The sequence below is a fragment of the Dysidea avara genome, chromosome 8, assembly GCF_963678975.1.
Source record: "Dysidea avara chromosome 8, odDysAvar1.4, whole genome shotgun sequence".
In the NCBI taxonomy this organism is placed as follows: Eukaryota; Metazoa; Porifera; class Demospongiae; order Dictyoceratida; family Dysideidae; genus Dysidea; species Dysidea avara.
This window is the reverse complement of record NC_089279.1, coordinates 220,102-247,277: the sequence shown is the minus strand read 5'-3', so window position 1 is coordinate 247,277 and position 27,176 is coordinate 220,102. Positions and strand designations below refer to the sequence as shown.

The following is a 27,176-nucleotide window of genomic DNA, read 5'->3' as shown; positions in this document are numbered from 1 at the left end:
AGATGTGATGGCTTAGACTAAGTAGAACAGTGGCTAGATTCTATACCAAATGCTCTATTAGAATATTGCGATGACTGTTCTATTATGATGACTGTTCTATTAGAGTACCTCGATCTTTTTTCAAATTCAAGTAGCTGAAAAGTGGTCCGGCCGGTCCATGGGCTCCGGCCCTGCTCTAAGACTGATGTGTATAGTAATTAATTGTGCACAATAAATTCTTTTTAACTGTAAAATCTTTGCTATTGAATGAGGCATGTGCATTGCCTACTGAGATGAAGTAGAACAACATAACATGGCAGAGATGTTATGGTGAGTTCATGAGTCCTAATAATTCAGTGTATTATGTATTGTTAAGTGTGTTGTAGCCACTCACTACTTACTGTCATGCTTGTGGATAGGAAGACAATGTATTTAGCTACTCTTATCTGAATACTTTAAAGTTAACAACATCCACATTAATTTGTGCTGCAGGTCCAGTGTGATGAATGTGAGTGGTGATACTATTTACAGTATGTAAACAAGAAATTGGATCCTCAAAAGAAGAAGAGTGTAGCAGATAAAGATGCAAAAACAGTGAGGGGACATGTTGCACAACTGATGACACTTACGAAGTTCATTTTTTAGTTGTTAGCTTTGCACAAGCAGTATATGTATAATTCAGTTAGAACACTTACTAGCTACCATGTAATTGCCCTTCTTGCTTGTTTACACAATAGTGCTGTAAACTGTCAGTTATCCACACTTAACTGAGTATATAAGATCATCTGCATGTTTCTGATAGCTATAAAGTAGCATGCACACTACCATACACACTACCATACACACTACCATACACACTACCATACCCACTACCATACACACTACCATACACACTACCATACACACTACCATACACAGTACCATACACACTACCATACACACTACCATACACACTACCATACACACTACCATACACACTACCATACACACTACCATACACACTACCATACACACTACCATACACAGTACCATACACACTACCATACACACTACCATACCCACTACCATACACACTACCATACACAGTACCATACACACTACCATACCCACTACCATACACACTACCATACACACTACCATACACACTACCATACACACTACCATACACACTACCATACACAGTACCATACACACTACCATACCCACTACCATACACACTACCATACACACTACCATACACACTACCATACACAGTACCATACACACTACCATACACACTACCATACACACTACCATACACACTACCATACACACTACCATACACACTACCATACACACTACCATACACACTACCATACACAGTACCATACACAGTACCATACACACTACCATACACACTACCATACCCACTACCATACACACTACCATACACAGTACCATACACACTACCATACCCACTACCATACACACTACCATACACACTACCATACACACTACCATACACACTACCATACACACTACCATACACAGTACCATACACACTACCATACCCACTACCATACACACTACCATACACACTACCATACACACTACCATACACAGTACCATACACACTACCATACACACTACCATACACACTACCATACACACTACCATACACACTACCATACACACTACCATACACAGTACCATACACACTACCATACACACTACCATACCCACTACCATACACACTACCATACACAGTACCATACACACTACCATACCCACTACCATACACAGTACCATACACACTACCATACACACTACCATACACACTACCATACACACTACCATACACACTACCATACACAGTACCATACACAGTACCATACACACTACCATACACACTACCATACACACTACCATACACACTACCATACACACTACCATACACAGTACCATACACACTACCATACACACTACCATACACACTACCATACCCACTACCATACACACTACCATACACAGTACCATACACACTACCATACCCACTACCATACACACTACCATACACACTACCATACACACTACCATACACACTACCATACACACTACCATACACACTACCATACACACTACCATACACACTACCATACACACTACCATACACACTACCATACACACTACCATACACACTACCATACACACTACCATACACAGTACCATACACACTACCATACACACTACCATACACACTACCATACACAGTACCATACACACTACCATACACACTACCATACCCACTACCATACACACTACCATACACAGTACCATACACACTACCATACCCACTACCATACACACTACCATACACACTACCATACACACTACCATACACACTACCATACACAGTACCATACACACTACCATACCCACTACCATACACACTACCATACACACTACCATACACACTACCATACACACTACCATACACACTACCATACACACTACCATACACACTACCATACACACTACCATACACAGTACCATACACACTACCATACACAGTACCATACACACTACCATACACACTACCATACACACTACCATACACACTACCATACACACTACCATACACACTACCATACACACTACCATACACACTACCATACACAGTACCATACACAGTACCATACACACTACCATACACAGTACCATACACACTACCATACACACTACCATACACACTACCATACACACTACCATACGCACTACCATACGCACTACCATACACACTACCATACACAGTACCATACACACTACCATACACACTACCATACCCACTACCATACACACTACCATACACAGTACCATACACACTACCATACCCACTACCATACACACTACCATACACACTACCATACACACTACCATACACACTACCATACACAGTACCATACACACTACCATACCCACTACCATACACACTACCATACACACTACCATACACACTACCATACACACTACCATACACACTACCATACACACTACCATACACACTACCATACACACTACCATACACAGTACCATACACACTACCATACACAGTACCATACACACTACCATACACACTACCATACACACTACCATACACACTACCATACACACTACCATACACACTACCATACACACTACCATACACACTACCATACACAGTACCATACACAGTACCATACACACTACCATACACAGTACCATACACACTACCATACACACTACCATACACACTACCATACACACTACCATACGCACTACCATACGCACTACCATACACACTACCATACACAGTACCATACACACTACCATACACAGTACCATACACAGTACCATACACACTACCATACACACTACCATACACACTACCATACACACTACCATACACACTACCATACACAGTACCATACACACTACCATACACACTACCATACACACTACCATACACAGTACCATACACACTACCATACACACTACCATACACAGTACCATACACACTACCATACACAGTACCATACACACTACCATACACACTACCATACACACTACCATACACACTACCATACACAGTACCATACACACTACCATACACACTACCATACACAGTACCATACACAGTACCATACACACTACCATACACAGTACCATACACACTACCATACACACTACCATACACACTACCATACACACTACCATACGCACTACCATACGCACTACCATACACACTACCATACACAGTACCATACACACTACCATACACAGTACCATACACAGTACCATACACACTACCATACACACTACCATACACACTACCATACACACTACCATACACACTACCATACACAGTACCATACACACTACCATACACACTACCATACACACTACCATACACAGTACCATACACACTACCATACACACTACCATACACAGTACCATACACAGTACCATACACAGTACCATACACACTACCATACACACTACCATACACACTACCATTCATGTGAAGTTCTGCAGACAATGTATGGTACATACCACATGCGTATTATGCCTCTTCTCATCACCTAGCTACAATGGTCTACCTTTACAAACATTTCTATCTAAGCCAACTTAGAACACAACATAATAATCTGCTTAGCTGGCACTAAATGTATTTATTGACCTACTAATGTACCTAAATCTTATGTACATGATCAGACGCGTACTGTACATGTATGGTACAGAAAATCATACCATACGCATACGGCACAAAATACACATATGGTATAGAACAATTCTGCTGTTCCTTTCCTCAGTTATTTCAAACAAAAAAGAGACTACAGAATTACAGCACATTAAAACAGTTAGATAACCACACCAATACTTACATTTCCACTTGTTCACTATTCTGCCTGTAGCTTCATTATTTTCACTGCTCCTGTACTCAAACAGTGATGGACTAATTCTACAACAGAATTATGGTCGATAATAACACAGTTACACAATCATGCCACCTCTTACGTACATTTCACACCTGTAATCATAGTTTTAATTCTTTCGTTGCACTGTTCTCAGTTCCTCCAAATATTCTACAACAGAATCATGGTCGACTACAAAACAGTTAGATAAGCACAAGAACACTTACAATTCAACTTGTTCACACCATTATTACACTGCTCCATCCTCAGTTATTCCAAACAAGGAGGGAAAGTCTACAACAGAATTATAGTCAATAACAAACAGTTGATAAACATGACAGCACTTATTCTCACATGGCCAGACCACTATCTTACTTCTTTGTGATGTCATTGGTTGGGGAGATAAGGTCTGGTGAATTATTGTTGACAAAGATTCATTCGTAGGCAAATATAGTTACCACAGTTTCAGCTGGGAAAATGCTATGTAGCAATGGTATCAGCCCTGTTAGAAGTTTTGCGGTAACATTAATGTTCACCATACTTGCTATGCAGCCTAATGATTAGGACTTTCTATAGAAATTGCATGGTGTAATACATACATGCAATACCAGTGTGTGTGTTGATGTACAATCTCCAATCATGTATACAACACTCTGTATGTAGGCTAGTTTTAAGGCGTGATTACAGCAAAGCAGGGCTGTAGGTAGGCGGGTTCGGAATAAGTCCACAATTTTGGCAAAAGGTCCATAATTTCAGTATTAAAAGTTCCCATACATTTATTATCACATTTGAGATACATCATGTCGGCAATGGAAACAGGGTCATGCCCCATCCGTTACTTTCATTGAACAGTTTCTTGTAAGGTAAGATAGAGATACTCAATTAGAACAGTCAACCAGTCTAATAGAACAGCCACCAAACATTGTTGCATTTTAAAAGCTATAAGCAACAAAAAGATATGATAAGATACACTCTCAGAGATAAAATGTTTCAAAAGGCTTGCCCCCAGATCCCCATGAATAATGGGTTTGATTCCATCTAGTTACTGTATATAAATGTCATTGCCAAGGTTGACCCCCTTGCTCTCTTGCTCTACCACTCCTGCTGAGAAAGCACTCAGGCATTACTGGGAAACTGGCTTTTCTATATGGTATTAGCTTCACTGTGACTCTCCAACACATTAAGGCACAGACACCAGACATCGACCATATAGCCATACATATCTAGCATAGAATTACTTCCTAACATTTTGTGTCATTTCTAACGACCTAAATGTTACCAATTTCAGTGTCTATATTCTATAATCAAACTGGGGGAGTATACCATAGCTTTAGCATGCTTTGCACACCTCATACTGCACAAAGTTCTCATTTTTCTCTTAAAGCAGATAAAAGTCTGGCTACAGCCTTCCAAGTTCAATGAGAAGTATAATCTATTGAGAAAACCAAATGGTAGAAGATTTCAGCTAAGAGTGCACATATCTACTGGATCTAGGATGTTATCACAAGGGCCGAGGCCATAATACATATAGCATATATTCTGTAGGTTCAAGAGAGGTGTACAGTGTCATATACATGAAGCCCTATAAATTTTTAAGAATGTAGGGTGTTCTATTAGAGAAACTGCTTTGCAGGCTTTAAATTCAGTGGCCTTCTTGCAGGTCTCTATTGGGAAATAAATTACAGCTGTATGGTTTCACCTGTCTTGGTCGTATTATGCAATGCAGTATTTTGGACTCTTCGTGGTGCAAAGCTTATTTACCTTTTCGTTGTGGGGGCTTGGGGCTACGTGATTTCTCTTTTTAAGGCTCTTGTAACAACATCCATGATTTAGCTTCTATCATTCTTTCCGTAGATGCTGACCAGCTCAGTTTCCCTGATGAGAAGGCTGTTGTCACTGTTTTTTTCTAATTTCTCCAGTTACAATTTCATTTGTACAGCCTCTCAGCAAGACCTGCAGGCCACAATAGATGAACATTTATTTGACAATCTGTTTACTTAGTTTAGCATTTGGGATCAAGCTCATTTGACAGCTCAGGTACATCCCTCTGGCACAAGTAGTGGCTGGCTTAAAGCTGTTACTCGAGCCTGTCTAGGTTTGGCCATACCTGGCCCAGAATTCATTATTGGTCTTCATCTATGGCTGGGACTTTCTTTATTTCCTGGTTCTCCCTTGTACACTTGCCTTTTAACTATCGATAGCTTTGGTGACCATCTGCTAGGCTGCTCTCACGGCCCAATAAGAATCCATCACCATGATGCTCTTGTTAACATCTTTTACAATGCTCTATCACAGGATCATCTAGGTGTTCTTAAGGAACAGTAAGCTTCATATGATGATGGACTACGCCCTGGTGATGTTTTCCTTCCAGCATGGTTGTCCTGCTTATTTTGATGTCTCCATACACAGCATCACTCAGCCTGCTTTTATCTCCTCCTCTGCTTCCTGTGCTGGGGTGGCTGCTGCTGCTGCTGCTGGAGAGATTGCAAAGGATGAGAAGCATCTGGAAGCTGTGGAGAAAGTGGGGTCTGATTTTATTCCTTTAGTGGTGGAAAGTTTTGGAGTTTGGACGTCTTTTGCCTTAAAGACTTTGTATACAGACAATTGCTGACCGTACCACCCCCCCTAGTGGTGTTCCTACTAAGCTAGCAAGAAAGAATCTGCTCGACCAACTTTCTGTTGCTTTATGGATAAACAATGCCAGGATAATCCTGAGGTATTAGACATTTCAGAGTACTGATATTGATGACAATCCCCTTTTCCCATAATTATAGTTAGTATGTGTAGCCTGTAGTTTGTAGCTAGATAATGTTTGTATAACTATGTACCTATTAACAACCATTCTATTAAATCATTCCAATCCAGGATTTTTCTATGGGAGAACGGGGATGGCGGCACTTGCTAGATTTACTCTCCAACACTTTAAGATCCTCTTCAAGTTGATCTTTATATCAGAAAGATTCCCGTAATTTAGTGTATTTGACAAGGAGCGTAAACATACAATTAGGCTACTTCGTGGGGAGTTTGTAAAAGGCGGAATAAGGAATAGCGGAATAACTCGCATCACAACGAATGGGCATTTATATGGCTTATGCAATGTTAGGGTGATTGTACTGTTACAGCTGTGAACTCATCCCTCGTAGATATCCTTACAACGTAGGGTGATTGCGTGTACTGTTACAGTTGTGAACTACACTGCTTCGTCACTCATAGCCGTCCTAGCGAAGTGATTACTATACGCTCTTACTACTGTATGTAGCTAAGTATCATTGCACTAGCACAGCTAGAATATACAGTAGTTAGCTATTAGTTTCGTTTTAAGTCTTCATCCTTCCAGTAGAGGGATGAAACGAAAAGGCTGTCACACCCCCTTTTGCTCACGACATTGGTACCCTGAAAAACAGCTAAAAATTAAAAGTGGATTTTTTTCTCAACAGAGTTAACATTTCTGCCAACCAGATGATTATTGGTAACAGTAAAGGTGTCAACAATAGACACGTACAGTTTGGCTCCATTACAAGTTTGGGAAAGGGCTCTAATGGACACTGCACTTATATGGCTTCTCCATAGGAAATGTGTTGTGAAAAATTTGATTGGCCGTAAATATTATGGCAAACATTTGAACAAGATTTTGAAATATTTTTAGTGGGTCAAGCAGTACTACAAATGGGCCAAATTTCAAGATTGCATCCATGAGTTATTAAATGTTTTTGAGGATTCAGCTCAACGCGAACATATACTAGTAAGAGCTATAATCAAATGTAATTTTGCACTTCGTAAGCGGGTACTGTATGTTAAGTATGGTACCAACGTCATGAGCAAAGGGGACGTGGCAGTCGTTTCGTTTCATCCCTCCACTGGAAGGATGAAGACTCGAAAACGAAACTAATAGCTAACTACTGTATATTCTAGCTTAGCTACATACAGTAGTAGTAAGAGCGTATAGTAATCATTTCGCTAGGACATCTATGAGTGACGAAGCAGTGTAGTTCACAGCTGTAACAGTACACACCGGAATCACCCTACATTGTAAGGATATCTACGAGGGATGTGTTCACAGCTGTAACAGTACAATCACCCTAACATTGCATAAGCCATATAAATGCCCGTTCGTTGTGATGCGAGTTATTCCGTTATTCCGCTATTCCTTATTCCGTCTTTTACAAACTCCCTACTTCGTGTAAATTAGAAACTAATAATGTGAATTGTGGTACGTGTGAAAGCGATTGTGTGAAAGTAATTAAGTGGCTTGTGATGGCAATACAGTGCAGTAGCGAGGGCAGTAGTGCACACAAGAACTTTACACCTGGTTCCTAGGATAGTTCAATATACTAGAGTAATTCCTGGTGCAGTCTGTGTTTTTTGGAGAGTTTTGGCCTTTTTAGGGAACATTATACAAAAGGTTATATGCACAGCAAGAGAAAACGATAAAACAACTGGAAGTAAGATTGAGTGCTAAATATATTGATGAATGTTTGTCTCAGGCCAAACTGGAGACCAGCCAGGAAACACAAAACTGCTGCGGCATATTGGAGAGATGTCTTCATCATGTCCATGTCAAATGAAGAAATCACTCCAAAGAAAGGACGTCCTTTAATGCCACAGAAATCTGCTACACGTTGAACAGGATCGGAGGAAGCTCGGAAAGACAGCTAATAGATACTGTGAATGAAGCCTTGAATATTACTGATGGTGATTTGAAAAACAGACTTAAAGGAGATGTGCGTACAACTTTGGTGCATGTGTACCACCGACTCAGCAACACTATTCATGAGACCCCTTATAGGGCCGACAATATCTCAATACCAAAAAATCTTGATAGTGATTGGATAGTGTTGTTCAGGCTTATGATCAAGATGAAGGGTTCTGGACCTGATCAAGATGAAGGGTTCTGGACCTGATCAAGATGAAGGATTCTGGAACTGATCAGATGAAGGGTTCTGGACCTGATCAAGATGAAGGGTTCTGGACCTGATCAAGATGAAGGGTTCTGGACCTGATCAAGATGAAGGGTTCTGGACCTGATCAAGATGAAGGATTCTGGAACTGATCAGATGAAGGGTTCTGGACCTGATCAAGATGAAGGTTCTGGAACTGATCAGATGAAGGGTTCTGGACCTGATCAAGATGAAGGGTTCTGGACCTAGGCCTCAATTCAGCGATGCATGACAAGATGGATGACAACTTTGATGATCCCCCAAAGACCATACCAAGAAATAGACAACAAGTAGAGAACAGAGAAATATTGATTTTCCTTTATATACATGATGTACAAAATGTGGCATTATTTATCTGATAACAACAATATAATTATTGGCTATATGGTAACTTTAATTTGTGTACAAGAGCAATTACAAACCAAACAGGTTGTATTCTATTTTATTAGGTCATGTCTATTGCCAACAGTGAACCAAAAAAAACCTAGACCAAAAAATGCTATAAAAGGAAGAAAAAAAATTGGTTGAAACCAGATCTCACCAGACCCTCCACGCAGCTCTAGTGAATGAACACAGTCCTGATGTAATATGTGGCAGCAAATCTCAACTTGATCAGTCCATTATACATCTGAAATATTTCCTGACACCTATAATGTGTTTAGAAAGACCGCACCATTGGTGGTGGAGGAGTGTTTTTATGTACATGTATATTCGCATTTCGACTTGTTCAACTTTTCAACTTCACAACTTGGTAGCCCTAGGGGACACGTACAGACCTTTACGGTACAAAATTAAATTGAGAGAAAAGTTCGAGCAATGAAAACAATTTATGCGAAAGAAGAAGAGGAGCAAACGTAAATAACTGCTCAGGTCGAGGTGAGAGTCAAAGAACAGTTTCAAGACCCACCAGAGGAGGAACCCAAGCAAGAGCAACCACTTTCAACTGAAGGGAAATTGTACAAAAGAATAATTGATGAGCAAGGCATAGTGATCCTCAATCTAGAACTGTTGATCAACTTTAGCAGGAATTTAAGCAGGTAGTTGACAAGACAGTTACTGATCATGTCCCAGACAGAATAAACAGCTCAAGTAACCATGGATAAATAAGCAAATAAAAGGATATGAAAGTATGTAAAAAAGCTAAAAGAAGTAATCTACAGAATGATTGGGATGCCTACCGTAAAATGAAGAACTTCATAAACACCAAACTGAAAGAAGCACATAATAATTACTACAGAAGATTATTTGATAACTTCTTTAGTGGTAACCATCGACAATTTTGGAAGTACATCAGAGCTAAACGTCAAGACAAGTATGATATTCCTACATTATTATGACCAACCAATTCACAGCTCCAAAGGCAAAGCTAATGCTCTCAATAGTTATTTTAAATCAGTCTCTACAGAAGAGAACGGATAGTCATGCTGATGTACCTAACATGCCTGATATCTCTTTCTCAATCTGGAATACATCAGCTATTTACAACACTTGATGAACACAAGGCTAGTGGGCCAGACCGAATATCACCATACATTTTGAAACACTGTGCTGATGAAATAACACCAATATTGCATGTAATCTTTAATCAATCTGTCAACAAGTTTGCTAACAATAGACTGGTTAAAAGCTAATATGTCATAAAAAGGGTAGCCCTAGTAATGTTAATAATTATCGTTAATTTCCATTTGTGCTAAGGTCATGGGGCACATTATATATCACTCAATCATGACCCACCTGAATCAGAACAGCATATTAACAGACAATCAACACAGCTTCAGAACTAACTATTCATGTGTAACTCAACTTACCACTCTCACTGAAGACATATCCTTTACTTTAGACTACTGAAAGCAAATAGAAACATTATCCTATTAGATTTTTCGAAGGCTTTCGATGCTCATTAACGGATACTAACCAAACTAAGATACTATGAATTAATGGTAGTCAACTGGATTCAAACCTGGCTCATTCATCACTACCAGTGTGTTATATTAGATAGTGAATCCTCATGTCCAGTACCAGTCTTGTCTGGGGTACCACAAGGTACAGTTCTTGGTCCATTGATGTTTCTATTGTACATAAATGACATCACCAACAACATCTGAACAAGAACACAATGTGTCTATGGACATTGGGAGAAATATTGTTTGTGACAGGTGACAGTGGCAGGTGCACACCAGCTAATATTTCAGCAGCAGTATGATTAGCCAACTTCTCGTCACCGCATTTACACAACCAAAGAATTGTGTGATACATTGAAATAGATTAATAAATTCCTGGATATAGTTGCCCTAGAACAAAATTGTCCCTTGTGGAAGAGATTAATGTATGGTTTACCTGAAAAGCAACTTTCTTTCTTATTGCGTGCCGGTTGTGACACCTTACCAACGTCTATGAATCTGGCTCGCTGGAATATAATCACTAGTCCAGTTTGTACCCTTTGTCACTGTACTCAACCAACAACTAACTATATTTTAACTGGTTGTTCCATTGCACTTGATCAAGGCAGATACACTTGGCGTCATGACTCTGTTCTGCAGGTTCTTGTTCGCAACTTTAAGAAAGATTTACCACCATGTTATGAGATTTATGCAGATCTTCCTGGCCACCAGGCAAGTGTTAGTCCCCCAAGTACCATTCCACCTCATATTACATCTACCTTAAGCAGACCTGATCTTGTGGTAGTTTCCACTGATTCCATCACATTATTAGAACTCTCTGTATTTACTAATACTGAACATCACCTTTTAGCTGCAAGGAACCATAAAGAAGATCGCTATGGTTCATTACTGACTGACCTTCAACAGGCTGGATTTTCAGTTAATCTTGTGACAATTGAGGTTGGCTGTTTGGGCCATTTCATGCCACAGACTGTCTCTAAACTAAGCGATGTATGCCATCTACCAAAGAATACTATTCGTTGTATTCTTCAGCAAGCAGCTTGTGTTGCAATCTCCTGTTCATATAGGATCTTTAATTCCCGTGCTTCCACTACTTGGGATGTAGTTGATCTGTTTACCTGTTGAGAAGCCATATATAATTGTTTAGTTTTGTATGTAGTTTTTTTTTTTTTTTTGGTCTTGCCAGGGCTCCATACTTTTTAGTAATAACTTGGTAACCCTGAGACTGGACTCCTGACCCCTTGTAATTATTTGTTCATGTAATTGTCAATTATTATGACGTTTATCTCTCTTATGCTACAGTACTGTTCAGCTTGAGCTAAACAACTGCACAAAGTAGTACCTGTTTTTGAAGTTTAGTCAAAACAGTGGAGATATACAGCGAAGCAGTGAATATCTACCTAGCCTACAACACTCTACCTGTTACAAGTGGTACAAACAGCAGCAAAGAAACAACACTGCACTTTCTGTTTTTTTTTTTAGGAAATTTGCACAACCATTTTGAAACACCATATTTCACCTTTGAACCTGAATTTTCTTACACTGTGTGTTTACTACTCTCCAGTGTCCCTATCCAGTCCAACCTCCAATTAGTGTAGATGGTAACTAACCCAGCTATAAACAACAAACACTTATTTGCTGGTTACAAGAACAGTGAAATCTTCCACTTGTTGAGGCCATAAAGTTTACATGCAGCAAAGCAGCGAAATGAGGATGGCCCAAGCAGAGAAAAGAGGATGGCCCATGATGTCACTATGTAAATGATACGGGCCTTTCCAATCCGCACTATCTATGATGGTTCATATCATATGCATACAGTATAAAATACACATATGGTATAGAACAATTCTGCTGCTCCTTTCCTCAGTTATTTCAAACAAAAAAGAGACTACAGAATTACAGCACATTAAAACAGTTAGATAACCACACCAATACTTACATTTCCACTTGTTCACTATTCTGCCTGTAGCTTCATTATTTTCACTGCTCCTGTACTCAAACAGTGATGGACTAATTCTACAACAGAATTATGGTCGATAATAACACAGTTACACAATCATGCCACCTCTTACATACATTTCACACCTGTAATCATAGTTTTAATTCTTTCGTTGCACTGTTCTCAGTTCCTCCAAATATTCTACAACAGAATCATGGTCGACTACAAAACAGTTAGATAAGCACAAGAACACTTACAATTCCACTTGTTCACACCATTATTACACTGCTCCATCCTCAGTTATTCCAAACAAGGAGGGAAAGTCTACAACAGAATTATAGTCAATAACAAACAGTTGATAAACATGACAGCACTTATTCTCACATGGCCAGACCACTATCTTACTTCTTTGTGATGTCATTGGTTGGGGAGATAAGGTCTGGTGAATTATTGCTGACAAAGATTCATTCGTAGGCAAATATAGTTACCACAGTTTCTTATAGCCATACATATCTAGTATTGAATTACTTCCTAACATTTTGTGTCATTTTTAGCAACCGAAATGTTACCAATTTCAGTGTCTATATTCTATAATCAAACTGGGGGAGTATACCATAGCTTTAGCATGCTTTGCACACCTCATACTGCACAAAGTTCTCATTTTTCTCTTAAAGCAGATAAAAGTCTGGCTACAGCCTTCCAAGCTCAATGAGAAGTATAATCTATTGAGAAAACCAAACGGGAGAAGATTTCAGCCAAGATTGTACATATCTACTGGATCTAGGATGTTATTACAAGAGCCGAGGCCATAATACATATAGCATATGCTCTGTAGGTTCAAGAGAGGTATACAGAGTGTCATACACATGAAGCCCTATAAAATTATAAGGTTAGTTTGAATGTAGGGTGTTCTATTAGAGAAACTGCTTTGCAGGCTACAAATTCAGTAGCCTTCTTCCAGGTCCCTATTGGGAAATAAATTCACAACTGCATGACTTGTCTCCAATTAAGATTAAGATGACTTTAAAAAGTTTACCTTTGGTTGTAAAAGCCATTGTAATGCTTTAGTTTTACGGTTTTGTGAAGCTATAGTAATTATTGTAATAATACAGTACTATCTAGTAGGGACAACAAAGGAGTAGGTGTGGCCCACAAAATAACATCACCTAAATCAATTTTCCCAGATGACGATAGGGTAGTATTGGCTAGGTAAAACTAAGCCCAAACAAACTTCAGATCAACACGAAACGCCTTCAACAAGTTACTACAGAATTTTAAAAAGTATATATTTGTGGGGGCTTGGGGCTACGTGAATCCGTCCTTTCTGCTGCAGCTGTTTTTAAGGCTCTTGTAACATCATCCATGATTTAGCTTCCACCATTCTTTCCGTAGATGCTGACCAGCTCAGTTTCCCTGATGAGAAGGCTGCTGTCACTGTTTTTTTCTGATTTCTCCAGTTACAATTTCATTTGTACAGCCTCTCAGCAAGACCTGCAGGCCACAATAGATGAACAATTATTTGATAATCTGTTTACTTAGTTTAGCATTTGGGATCAAGCTCGTTTGACAGCTCAGGCACATCCCTCTGGCACAAGTAGTGGCTGGCTTAAAGCTGTTACTCGAGCCTGTCTAGGTTTGGCCATACCTGGCCCAGAATTCATTATTGGTCTTCATCTATGGCTGGGACTTTCTTTATTTCCTGTTTCTTCCTTGTGCACTTTCCTTTCAACTATCGATAGCTTTGGTGACCATCTGCTAGGCTTCTCTCATGGCCCAATGAGAATCCATCGCCACGATGCTCTTGTTAACATCTTTTACAATGCTCTATCACAGGATCATCTAGGTGTTCTTAAGGAACAGTGAGCTTCATATGATGATGGACTACGCCCTGGTGATGTTTTCCTTCCAGCATGGTTGTCCTGCTTATTTTGATGTCTCCATACACAGCATCACTCAGCCTGCTTTTATCTCCTCCTCTACTTCCTGTGCTGGGGTGGCTGCTGCTGCTGCTGCAGAGATTGCAAAGGATGAGAAGCATTTGGAAGCTGTGGAGAAAGTGGGGTCTGATTTTATTCCTTTAGTGGTGGAAAGTTTTGGAGTTTGGACTTCTTTTGCCTTAAAGACTTTACAGACAATTGCTGACCGTACCACCCCCCATAGTGGTGTTCCTACTAAGCTAGCAAGGAAGAATCTGCTCCAGCAACTTTCTGTTGCTTCATGGATAAACAATGCCAGGATAATCCTGAGGTATTAGACACTTCAGAGTACTGATATTGATGACAATCCCCTTTTCCCATAATTATAGTTAGTATGTGTAGCCTGTAGTTTGTAGCTAGATAATGTTTGTATAGCTAGATAATGTATGTACCTATTATCGTCCATTCTATTAAATCACTCCAATCCAGTCAAAAAAATAAATAAATAAATGGTAGGTCTGTGAGTGACAGTCCTTGTGATTTTTCCGAGGATTTTTCTACGGGAGGACGGAGATGGCGGCACTTGCTAGATTTACTCTCCAACACTTTCAAGATCCTCTTCAAGTTGATGATTATATCAGAAAGATGTCTGTAATTTAGTGTATTCGACGAGGAGCGTAAACGTAAAATCAGGCTACTTTGTGTAATTAGAAACTAATAATGTGAATTGCGGTACGTGTGAAAGTAAGTGGCTTGTGATGGCAGTAGCGAGGGCAGTAGTGATGGCAGTAGCGATGGCAGTAGTGATGGCAGTAGCGAGGGCAGTAGTGAAGGCAGTAGCGAGGGCAGTAGTGAAGGCAGTAGCGAGGGCAGTAGTGATGGCAGTAGCGATGGCAGTAGTGATGGCAGTAGTGAAGGCAGTAATGATGGCAGTAGGGAAGGCAGTAGCGAGGGCAGTAGTGAGGGCAGTAGCAAGGGCAGTAGTGATGGCAGTAGTGAAGGCAGTAGCGAGGGCAGTAGTGAAGACAGTAGCGAGGGCAGTAGTGATGGCAGTAGCGAGGGCAGTAGTGATGGCAGTAGCGATGGCAGTAGTGATGGCAGTAGGGAAGGCAGTAGTGATGGCAGTAGTGAAGGCAGTAGCGAGGGCAGTAGTGAAGGCAGTAGTGATGGCAGTTAGCGATGGCAGTAGTGATGGCAGTAGTAAGGGCAGTAGTGATGGCAGTTAGCGATGGCAGTAGTGATGGCAGTAGTGAAGGCAGTAGTGATGGCAGTAGGGAGGGCAGTAGCGAGGGCAGTAGTGATGGCAGTAGTGAAGGCAGTAGCGAGTGCAGTAGTGAAGGCAGTAGTGATGGCAGTTAGCGATGGCAGTAGTGATGGCAGTAGTAAGGGCAGTAGTGATGGCAGTAGTGATGGCAGTTAGCGAGGGCAGTAGTGATGGCAGTTAGCGATGGCAGTAGTGATGGCAGTTAGCGAGGGCAGTAGTGATGGCAGTTAGCGATGGCAGTTAGCGAGGGCAGTAGTGATGGCAGTTAGCGAGGGCAGTAGTGATGGCAGTTAGCGAGGGCAGTAGTGATGGCAGTAGCGAGGGCAGTAGTGAGGGCAGTAGTGATGACAGTAGCGAGGGCAGTAGTGAAGGCAGTAGTGAGGGCAGTAGTGATGGCAATAGCGAGGGCAGTAGTGATGGCAGTAGTGAAGGCAGTAGCGAGGGGCAGTAGTGAAGGCAGTAGTGAGGGCAGTAGTGATGGCAGTAGTGAAGGCAGTAGCGAGGGGCAGTAGTGAAGGCAGTAGTGAAGGCAGTAGTGAGGGCAGTAGAGAGGGCAGTAGTGATGGCAGTAGTGAGGGCAGTAGCGAGGGCAGTAGTGCACACAAGAACTTTATACCTGGTTCCTAGGGTAGTTCAATATACCAGAGTAATTCCTGTGTTTTTCAGAGAGTTTTGGCCTTTTTAGGACGAAAGGTTATATGCACAGCAAGAGAAAACAATAAAACAGCTGGAAGTAAGATTGAGTGCTAAATATATTATTGGATGTTTGCTGTTTTTGTCTCAGGCCGAACTGGAGACCAGCCGGGAAACACAAAACTGCTGCGGCATATTGGAGAGATATCTTCGTGATGTCCATGTCGAACGAAGAAACTGCTCCAAAAAAGAACGTCCTTCAATGCCACAAAAATCTGTTACACGTTGAATAAAGATGCAGGAGGACAGACAGTTAATAGATACTGTGAATGAAGCTTTGAATATTACTGACGGTGATTTGAAAAACAGATTCAGTAAAGGAGATGTGTGTACAACTTTGGCACATGTGTACCACTGACTCAGCAACACTATTCATGAGATCCCTTATAGGGCCAACAATATCTCAATACCTTGATAGTGATTGGATAGTGTTGTTCAGACTTTTGATCAAGATGAAGGGTTCTGGACCTGATCAAGATGAAGGGTTCTGGACCTGATCAAGATGAAGGGTTCTGGACCTGATCAAGATGAAGGGTTCTGGACCTGATCAAGATGAAGGGTTCTGGACCTGATCAAGATGAAGGGTTCTGGACCTGATCAAGATGAAGGGTTCTGGACCTGATCAAGATGAAGGGTTCTGGACCTGATCAAGATGAAGGGTTCTGGACCTGATCAAGATGAAGGGTTCTGGACCTGATCAAGATGAAGGGTTCTGGACCTGATCAAGATGAAGGGTTCTGGACCTGATCAAGATGAAGGGTTCTGGACCTGATCAAGATGAAGGGTTCTGGACCTGATCAAGATGAAGGGTTCTGGAACTGATCAGATGAAGGGTTCTGGACCTGATCAAGATGAAGGGTTCTGGACCTGATCAAGATGAAGGGTTCTGGACCTAAGCCTCAATTCAGCGATGCATGACAAGATGGATGACAACTTTGATGATCCCCCAAAGACCATACCAAGAAATAGGCAACAAGCAGAGAACAGTGAAATATTGATTTTCCTTTATATACATGATGTACAAAATGTGGCATTAATACTTCTTTATCTGAGAGCAATATATTAGCTATATGGTAACTTTAATTTGTGTACAAGTACAACAAAAGCAATTACAAACCAAACAGGTTGTATCAGGCAATGTCTATTGCAACCAAAACAACCTAGACCAGAAGGTGCTATAACAGGAAAATAATTGGTTGAAACAGATCCCACCAGACCCTCCACACTCTTCAGTGACAGGGCGTAACCACTGAGCTACTGCTGCCAGTTACCACACTGCTGCCAGTTACCACACTGCTTTATTCTCTACATTACAAAGGGTGTTCTATTATTAAAGACCAAAGCTGAACCCGACCCTAACCCTTATGCTAATTTTATTTTATTTATAAGAACTGACCCTTCTGGCACACCCATCCACCACACTGCAACTCTAAGCTAAGATGTTCTATTTAAAAGGTTTAGCCTATAACTACCTACTAATATCTACAGAGCTAATACAACAGATCCTACAGAGCAAAGGAATAGAAGAAAAAAGCCCTGAGGCGTCCCTCCCCAGTGCTAGGTCAACTGAGGCTGGAATGACCCTTAAGAGAATGACCGGAGGAGGAACGACAACCCATGATACATATGATGGCTAGGGAAAATCCAAGACTGCAGCAAAGCCAACACAGTATCAGCAGCAGCAGCAGCAACAACAGCACACTACCCTAATGCTAATACAACTTCTCTATGACTCCTCATAATTCTCGTGTGCCCTAAAGTACAAGAAACTACAGGTTGCATGCCCTGAAGTTGAATGCTTGAGGTACTAGCTACTAGATGCATTCCACGTCGGTGTCAATAGCTGGTAGGTGTGATTCTTACATCCACCAGTATACCGGTACACGTAAATAATTCGGTTTTATTATTACCCCTATATAGGCCTGCATCAAATTTATATGCTAGCATAATAGGCTAGAGTGCTATGCCAACATGACGCTTGCTATAGCATCCAGTGATGAAGGCTATTGTAACTCAATTTGGTACATCTCTTTCTTCAGCTTGTCTATTGTATGCTTGGCTCCCTACAACCGGACCTGCAGTAAGTCTCGTGAAGATGCCACGGACTGGTTCTGATGTTTAAGTGCATCATTCTCCTTGCCAGCAGACTTCAACTTGTCGTGCAGCTCTTCCACAACAAGCAAGAGGTTTACGAGGTGTCTTGTAAGGAGTAACATCTTCACTAGTACTCGTCTCAAAACCTCGATATGGATACTTGTTAGAGCAATGAACTTCTTGTGTAGCTCAGCAAATTCACACTCCAAACATTTCACCTGATCCTTCAACACAACATTATCCTTTCTTTAGTTTCCATTTAAGTAGTCTTCTCTGGAACAAAAGTAGCCAATTAACTTATCAGTAGTAGCTTTAGTCTCTGATTTAGCCACATCTGGTTCACCTTGTAGTAACAACATCTCTTGATAAAGCTGCTCAATGTCTGATTGATTTGTGGTGTTCTTGTTAGAGTTGTTTGTAGCTTCATCTCCTAGATAGTTGTAACTGACTAGTCCTCTCCTTCAACTCTTCATTTAGTTGTTGTAATTGTTGTTAATGCTTTTCCTCATCAGCTTGAGTGTTGAGTTTGGTTTGTAATTGTTCAACTTCTTGTTGTAGCGATTCTTTGTCGTTGTTAACCACATCAAACATGTCTTGTAACCTCTCAATCTCCTTCTTACCATCAGCAGTACTCTGTTTGTACAACTGAGACTTCTCACACACCATAGTGTAGTTGTTGTAGAAGAACTCGCAGTTTACTGTTCTCACTTTGTGGTTCACCCTTCACATGACCAAGGTTGTGATACTTTTGAGGAATGAGCAGGGAGGCCATCTGCATGCTGTCAGGTTTCTTGTCAACTGAATCATCTATTTGTACAGTTAATATTTGATCTTCCACTTCTTAACTTGTATCTTTAAAGTGTTTTCCTCGACTGAAGAGCTTGTTTAAGATTAGCTAGTTTACTGGAGTAGTCCCTCCTAATTCGTTCCCGGTCATCTTCAACTTGTTAAAGTCATCCTTACACCTCAACTCTTCTTGACATGAGCCAAGTTTCTCCTGGTAGTCCTTACACTGACTTCAACTGGATAATCTCTTGCAGTAGTTGAATACCACACATTTGTTACTAGTTGAGGAATCCTTCAAGGTCATTTCCAGTTTCTTCATCTCAGCCTGCAGTGGGTACACGTTATGAAATGTGATATTTGTTAGAACGTCATATCACAGTTTAAAATTCTCACCTTCGTTTCGTCCGTGCAGTAAGTGGCATAGCCAGACCAGGGCAAGCCAGGGCATTTCCCGGGCACCAAGCCACTTCCAGAGTAACAAAAAAATGTGGGCTGAATCCACATGAATAAACAGTCACTATATAACATCCATAATTGTACAAGAATAGCTACACCACTTATCCTGTGTCAACTTTGCCATAGATGACATTGTTGATGCTTTCTTTCCAGCAGGAACCACTTTGTTCACCGAGGTTCATGTAAAATTAGGCCAGAAGCGGAAATACATCATGTACTCATCTTGTGCAGACATAGCATCACATGAGTACTAAATTTGAAGTTTGTACTAGGGCTGAGCGATACTGCCATTTTAGTATCACGATCAATACTAAAGCCACTATTCATGATACTGAATAGTTCACGATACTTACAAATAAGTCAATCATAGCTGGTGCTTATAGGTGATAACAAACTAGCCACTATCATTCTTGTTTACAGTAACAGTTATTGTAACACATGCTTTGAGGTTGTTATGGTGTTCACACCTCTCTGCAGGAGAAACCAGATGGGTGGACTTTATCATTTACAAGGATTCTTAGCCTAGTATAACAAATGGATTTTTAATGACAGTAATGTACAGGCATGGTATCACGATAGTTAATAACAAAATATCGCGATATCGATACTTTCAAAATATCGCGATATATCGCTAAAACGGTAGTATCGCTCAGCCCTAGTTTGTACGAGGGAGTTTGTATCAAGGTTGGTCAAGGAGTAGTGAGGTAGTCACTTCAATGCCATCTGTAGAAACACTTACGACCGGGATCAAGATTCAATCAAGCGATCAAGGGCATGTAGTTACCAGACAACCTCAGTTGATTGACTCTGCTCTTTCTGTTGTTGATCAGAGTTCTTCCTGATAACCCCTTGTTAACATCTAGAGTTTTACCTACAGATACCCAATTGACTAATTCCCAACTTACATTTTTGAATCTTAATTGTTGCAGCTTGTGAAGTGATGCCAAAAAAGATACTGAGATTCTTAGCTCTAATGAACACAGTCCTAATGTAATATGTGGCAGCAAATCTCACCTTGATCAGTCCTTTTAAACATCTGAAATATTTCCTGACATCTATAATGTGTATAGAAAAGACCGCACCATTGGTGGTGGAGGAGCGTTTTTGTGTATAAGTATATTCACATTTCGACTTGGTAGACTTGTTGGTAGACTTGCATTTCGACTTGTTCGACTTCACAACTTGGTAGCCCTAGGGGACACGTACAGACCCTTACAGTACAAAATTAAATTAAGAGAAAAGTTCAAGCAATGAACACAATTTATGCGAAAGAAGAAGAGGAACGAACGTAAAATAACCGCTCAGGTCGAGGCGAGAGTCAAGGAACAGTTTCAAGACCCACCAGAGGAGGAACCCAAGCAAGAGCAACCACTTTCAACTGAAGCAATATTGTACAAAAGAATAAATGACGAGCAAGAAATCCCGCATACTAGAATTACAGGCTAAACCATATAAGGGCCTACTGAATTAAAGGTCTTTTCTGGAATATCTGTTGATAGAAGTTTTCAAGGAACTCAAAGCTGCAAGTCGTATAGCACCACAAACAGAATTTAATGCAATGTGTTACAGTTCAATGTGTTGCAATTTGTTGTACAAGTAATCAGTAATAAGAATAGCAACATTTACAGGGAGAGTAGCAGAAGAACCATCACTGGATGTGGAAGCCGAACTAATCTGGGTTAAATTAACAATTCTTAATTTTATCATCCACCAAATAATGACCCTCACCCCATGGAGCAACTTCATCTATCTTGAATCAATCAAACACACCACCTTACATCTTACTAATGGGAGATTTCCAGGTGTTACATGGAGTAATGGTTATGGCCGATTAGTACACCAACTTATGTAAACAGTTTGAATAACTCATTTTTAGATATAATCAATGATGCAGGTATTGAGCAATTTGTTCATTTGCCAACACACCAGGGTAATATATTGGACCTGGTTTTTTCTACTCATCCAAAAATCACTAATCTTGACATTGTACCTAGAATTTCTGACCATGGATCAGTAATGTTTACTTTTGATATACATCATAAACTAACATCAAGTAGAAATCAACAAGAGTTGCATTATATCACAAAGGAGACCTTCAACCAATAAATGATCTCATCACTTTTAGGGATATGCACAGTGATCCTCAATCTAGAGCTGTTGATCAACTTTAGTAGGAATTTAAGCAGGTACGTAGTTGATAAGACAGTTACTGATCATGTCCCAGACAGAATAAACAGCTCACGTAATAGTCTACCATGGAAAATAAAAAAGGATATGAAAGTATGTAAACGCTTATATAATAAAGCTAAAAGAAGAATGATTGGGATGCCTACCGTAAAATGAAGAACTTAATAAACACCAAACTGAAAGAAGCACATAATAATTACTACAGAAGATAACTTCTTTAGTGGTAACCATCGACAATTTTGTAAGTACGTCATAGCTAAACGTCAAGATAAGCATGATACTCCTACATTATTATGACCAACCAATTCACAGCTCCAAAGGCAAAGCTAATGCTCTCAATAGTTATCTTTACAGAAGAGAACTTGTCTACAATACCAACTATGGATAGTCATGCTGATGCACCTAGCAGCCTGATATCTCTTTCTCAATCTGGAATACACAGTGGTGGATCTAGAAATTTTCAGGGGGGGTTTCAGATTCCACTCAACTTCAGCCTAGCTGTAAGTCGAAGACCAAAAACAAACCTAATTGTGATTTGATAACTGTGATTTCAAAGGTTAAAGTATCACCCACACGACAACTCGTCAATAAATTAGAGGCGCGTACTATTTTCAGAGGGGGTTTCAGATTCCACTCAACTTCAGCCTAGCTGTAAGTCGAAGACCAAAAACAAACCTAATTGTGATTTGATAACTGTGATTTCAAAGGTTAAAGTATCACCCACACAACAACTCGTCAATAAATTAGAGGCGCGTACTATTTTCAGAAGGGGTTTCAGCTGAAACTATTGCAACCCTCCTGTATCTGCCCTGATATACCAATTACTTGATGAACACAAGGCTAGTGGGCCAGACCGAATATCACCATACATTTTGAAACACTGTGCTAATGAAATAACACCAATATTGCATGTAATCTTTAATCAATCTGTCAACAAGTTTGCTAACAATAGACTGGTTAAAAGCTAATATGTCATAAAAAGGGTAGCCCCAGTAATGTTAATAATTATCGTTAATTTCCATTTGTGCTAAGGTCATGGAGCACATTATATATCATTCGATCATGGCCCACCTGAATCAGAACAGCATATTAATAGACAATCAACACAGCTTCAGTCATGTGTAACTCAACTTATCACACTCACTGAAGACATATCCTTTGCTTTAGACTACTGAAAGCAAATAGAAACATTATCCTATTAGATTTTTCGAAGGCTTTCAATGCTGTGCCACATCAACGGATACTAACCAAACTAAGATACTATGAATTAATGGTAGTCAACTGGATTCAAACCCGGCTCATTCATCACTACCAGTGTGTTATATTAGATAGTGAATCCTCATGTCCAGTACCAGTCTTGTCTGGGGTACCACAAGGTACAGTACTTGGATCATTGATGTTTCTATTGTACATAAATGACATCACCAACAACATCATGGACCTTAATTTAATTTTTAAGGTGCCAAGGACACTTACATAGTCCCAATGTACAGACAGAGTAAAATTGTACAGACATGATCGAGCTAGAGGAGCACTCTACACTGCTGGAATTGGAATAAGGAGTTTCCATTGAAAGTTTTGAAGTGAAATATAACCAATCAGCTGCAACATAATCACCAGGCTGTGGTCATTCCAGCTGTCAATGACAGTACACAAAGGGGAGGTGGCATTGGTAAATCCTTGGGTTGGGAAAATGTAGTATCTCCTAGCAACCAAGTGACAGTTATTGTTAGCACTACATGTACACATCAGCTTTTATGGTTCCACTATTGGTTTTGTGTGTCTGCCCAAAACTCATTATGTGCAGACATAGTGTTATTTGTGCTGATCTTGTCTGTTGACTGCATGTTAATTTAAGGCCTACATCAACTCACCACTTCGACTCTTTGCTGATGACTGTCTGCTCTACAGATAGTGCTATAGACTACAAGAAGATTTGAACAAGTTGTCAGAATGGGAAATATCTGGCAACTCAATTTCAATGTTAGCAAATGAAGACATAAAACTGTTCTTCACTCCTGAGCGTCATTCACTGACAACTGGAATGGAGATTTGGGACTGTTCTTTACATCCGGTACATCCTCTGGTAGCTGGCTGGCATGGCGACTTGGTACTGTTCTTCACGCCTTAGCACTACCCACTGATAGCTGGCATAGAGACTTGGGATTGTTCTTTACTCCTGGCGCATCCTCTGGTCGACTTGGGACTGTTCTTTGTGCCTGAACGCTATCCACTGGAAGCTGGCATGGTTACTGTGGACTCACTGTGCCACCTGGAACTCTCCTGAACAGCTGTAAAATGAAGAGTAGCCACCCACAAAGTTGGCACAAACAATCAGAAGACCAATGACTTTCTCGCACGAATCTGTCACAAAATGCTGGATGGGTGTGCTCAATCTTAGGCATTATATAGAATTACACGACCGTTAAGGTCATCATCACGAACAGGCGTAAATATTATACAGTTGCGTCTTTGTTCACAGGCTAATTTATCCCCGGTTAGTATATGTCTGTAGACCTTGTAGTGTTTGAGAACAATATTTATTTATGATGTAATTTGAACCGCATTTCGTATTATTCTTAATACTTGGTTGTATAATCATGAACCACGATAGTGGGTTCATAATAGGGATTGCCCATGTTGTTTTTTTTTGCAAAAACTCTAATAGAACGCACACCTTAGAACATTGGACACAGGAGAGAGATAATATAGGAAGCAGAAATATTATTCACATAAAATGAAAATCTATAACAACTGATGGTGGGAGTCAATGGAATTAAACAAAGTGAATGGCTTTTAGTAGGTAACTTGTTAAATTAAATAGAGTTTGGTAAAGACAATGACTGGTGATTATTGATAATATGGGTAATCACAGCGTGAGCCTTACGACAAGTAGAAAGGTCTGGCCAAGCTAGTTCTGTAATACCCAGTGTATAATTTAGACCACTTTCTGATAGTACGTACTGTCATAAATAATATAGTACAAGTAGGGATTCACAATGGTGACGTCACTACGGACAATCCTCGTTACAGGTAGGGACTTTGAGTGTCGATATCTCACCAACTATACTTTGTTTCTTCTTGGATTTACCTTGACAGTTTCCTGTTCACTATTAAGTGAGTCTTATCAAATCATATCATGGCAGTTTGCAGCCAGAACTTCTTCGCTATGGTTGCTCAGGCATGACATCAATATTTTTTGTGGCACTATTACTAAGGATTGTGACAACGTACAAGAATATTTTAAACATCAACTAAGTCCCCAAAGCTGAAGATTTGTATGAAGGTTACATTTTGTGAAGTGAGGCTGATTCTGGGCCCGTAACCAAGACCCATCAAACCCGTAACAAGGATTGTCCGTACATAAAACTATTAGCTCCTACAGAAATGACGTCACCGTTGTGAATCCCAACTTGTACTATATTGTCTATTGTACTGTACAAGGGGTAGTCACCTCCATACCACCAGATGCACTTGCCACCGGGATCAAGATTTTATTAAGTGATCAAGGAGTATTTTTGCAGTGAATCAAGCAATCAAGGAAACCGCAAAAGTGGCGATCAAGCACCTTTGGAAAACTAACTTTGGGCAACACAAAAATTTACTAAGTTTTTACAGTTGACGATCAAGAATCAAGGTTCTTGGAAAGATGAAATCAAGTGATCAAGGCAATATTTTGGCGATCAAACTTTTTGATCCCAATCACGAGCGCATCAATTGGCGGTATGGAAGTGACTACCCTTTTCTGTACATCCAATACACCTTACATACATTACAAATACTTATTCATGTACTGGGCAGTCAGCACAGCTGGTAAATTCCCAGGGAAAAGAAAGGAACAGCAAACAGACTGAAGTTAGATATATACCTCGATATGTACCTGGTAGCTAGGTCGTTCCTTATTCGCCTGGAACTGTGAGTGATGTCTTTGTGGTTTTCTACAGGAGGATGGTGATGGCGGCACTTGCTAGATTTACTCTCCAACACTTTAAGATCCTCTTCAAGTTGATCTTTATATCAGAAAGATTCCCGTAATTTAGTGAGGAGCGTAAACGCCGTACAATCAGGCTACTTCGTGTAATTAGAAACTAATAATCTGAATTGCGGTACGTGTGAGCTTTTTCGTGACTCAAGGGTGGATTTAGGGGGGGTGTTTGGGGTGCTGAAGCACTCCCTCCAAAATTTTACCATGTGCAGGCTAGGAAGCTTCTAAAAGTTGCAGTATAGATGCAATTGCATCTTATACGTATGCATGGGCAATGAATAGATGGAAAGAGAAGGGAGAATCGCTAATCTTTACTTAGAATTACTAAGAAGGGTTCAAATTATACTTTTGGTGTGAGACTTAACCTAAAAGCTGCTAAAAATCGAAATACTCTAATAGAACAGTCAACTACTCTAATAGAGTATTTATCATAATGTTTTTTTTTTCAACTCAGAAGTTGCCAGTGTTTTTCAGCACCATTGCTCCAAACATCCTGCCGTATACCGATCACTTTCTGAGAGTCAAATAGTTTAATATTATAGTGGATATTTCAGTTGTTACTTATGAGGTATAGTGGTTGAAGGACGGCGATATAAGCCACACTGACTA

The 27,176-nt window shown here is 40.2% G+C and overlaps 1 long non-coding RNA gene across 1 annotated transcript; it reads right to left on the bottom strand.

Annotated features, from left to right (window-relative positions):
- Window positions 1–4,225: 4,225 nt before the first annotated feature.
- Window positions 4,226–26,657, bottom strand: LOC136263749 (uncharacterized). The gene is made up of 13 exons (XR_010704771.1): window positions 26,463–26,657; window positions 13,444–13,510; window positions 13,324–13,387; window positions 13,187–13,263; window positions 12,767–13,135; window positions 12,145–12,365; window positions 11,815–12,097; window positions 11,684–11,753; window positions 11,155–11,637; window positions 4,637–4,911; window positions 4,517–4,580; window positions 4,380–4,456; window positions 4,226–4,328 (listed from the first exon to the last, which is right to left on the bottom strand). It is a non-coding gene; the product is annotated as an uncharacterized lncRNA (long non-coding RNA).
- Between the last annotated feature and the right edge of the window lie 519 nt (window positions 26,658–27,176).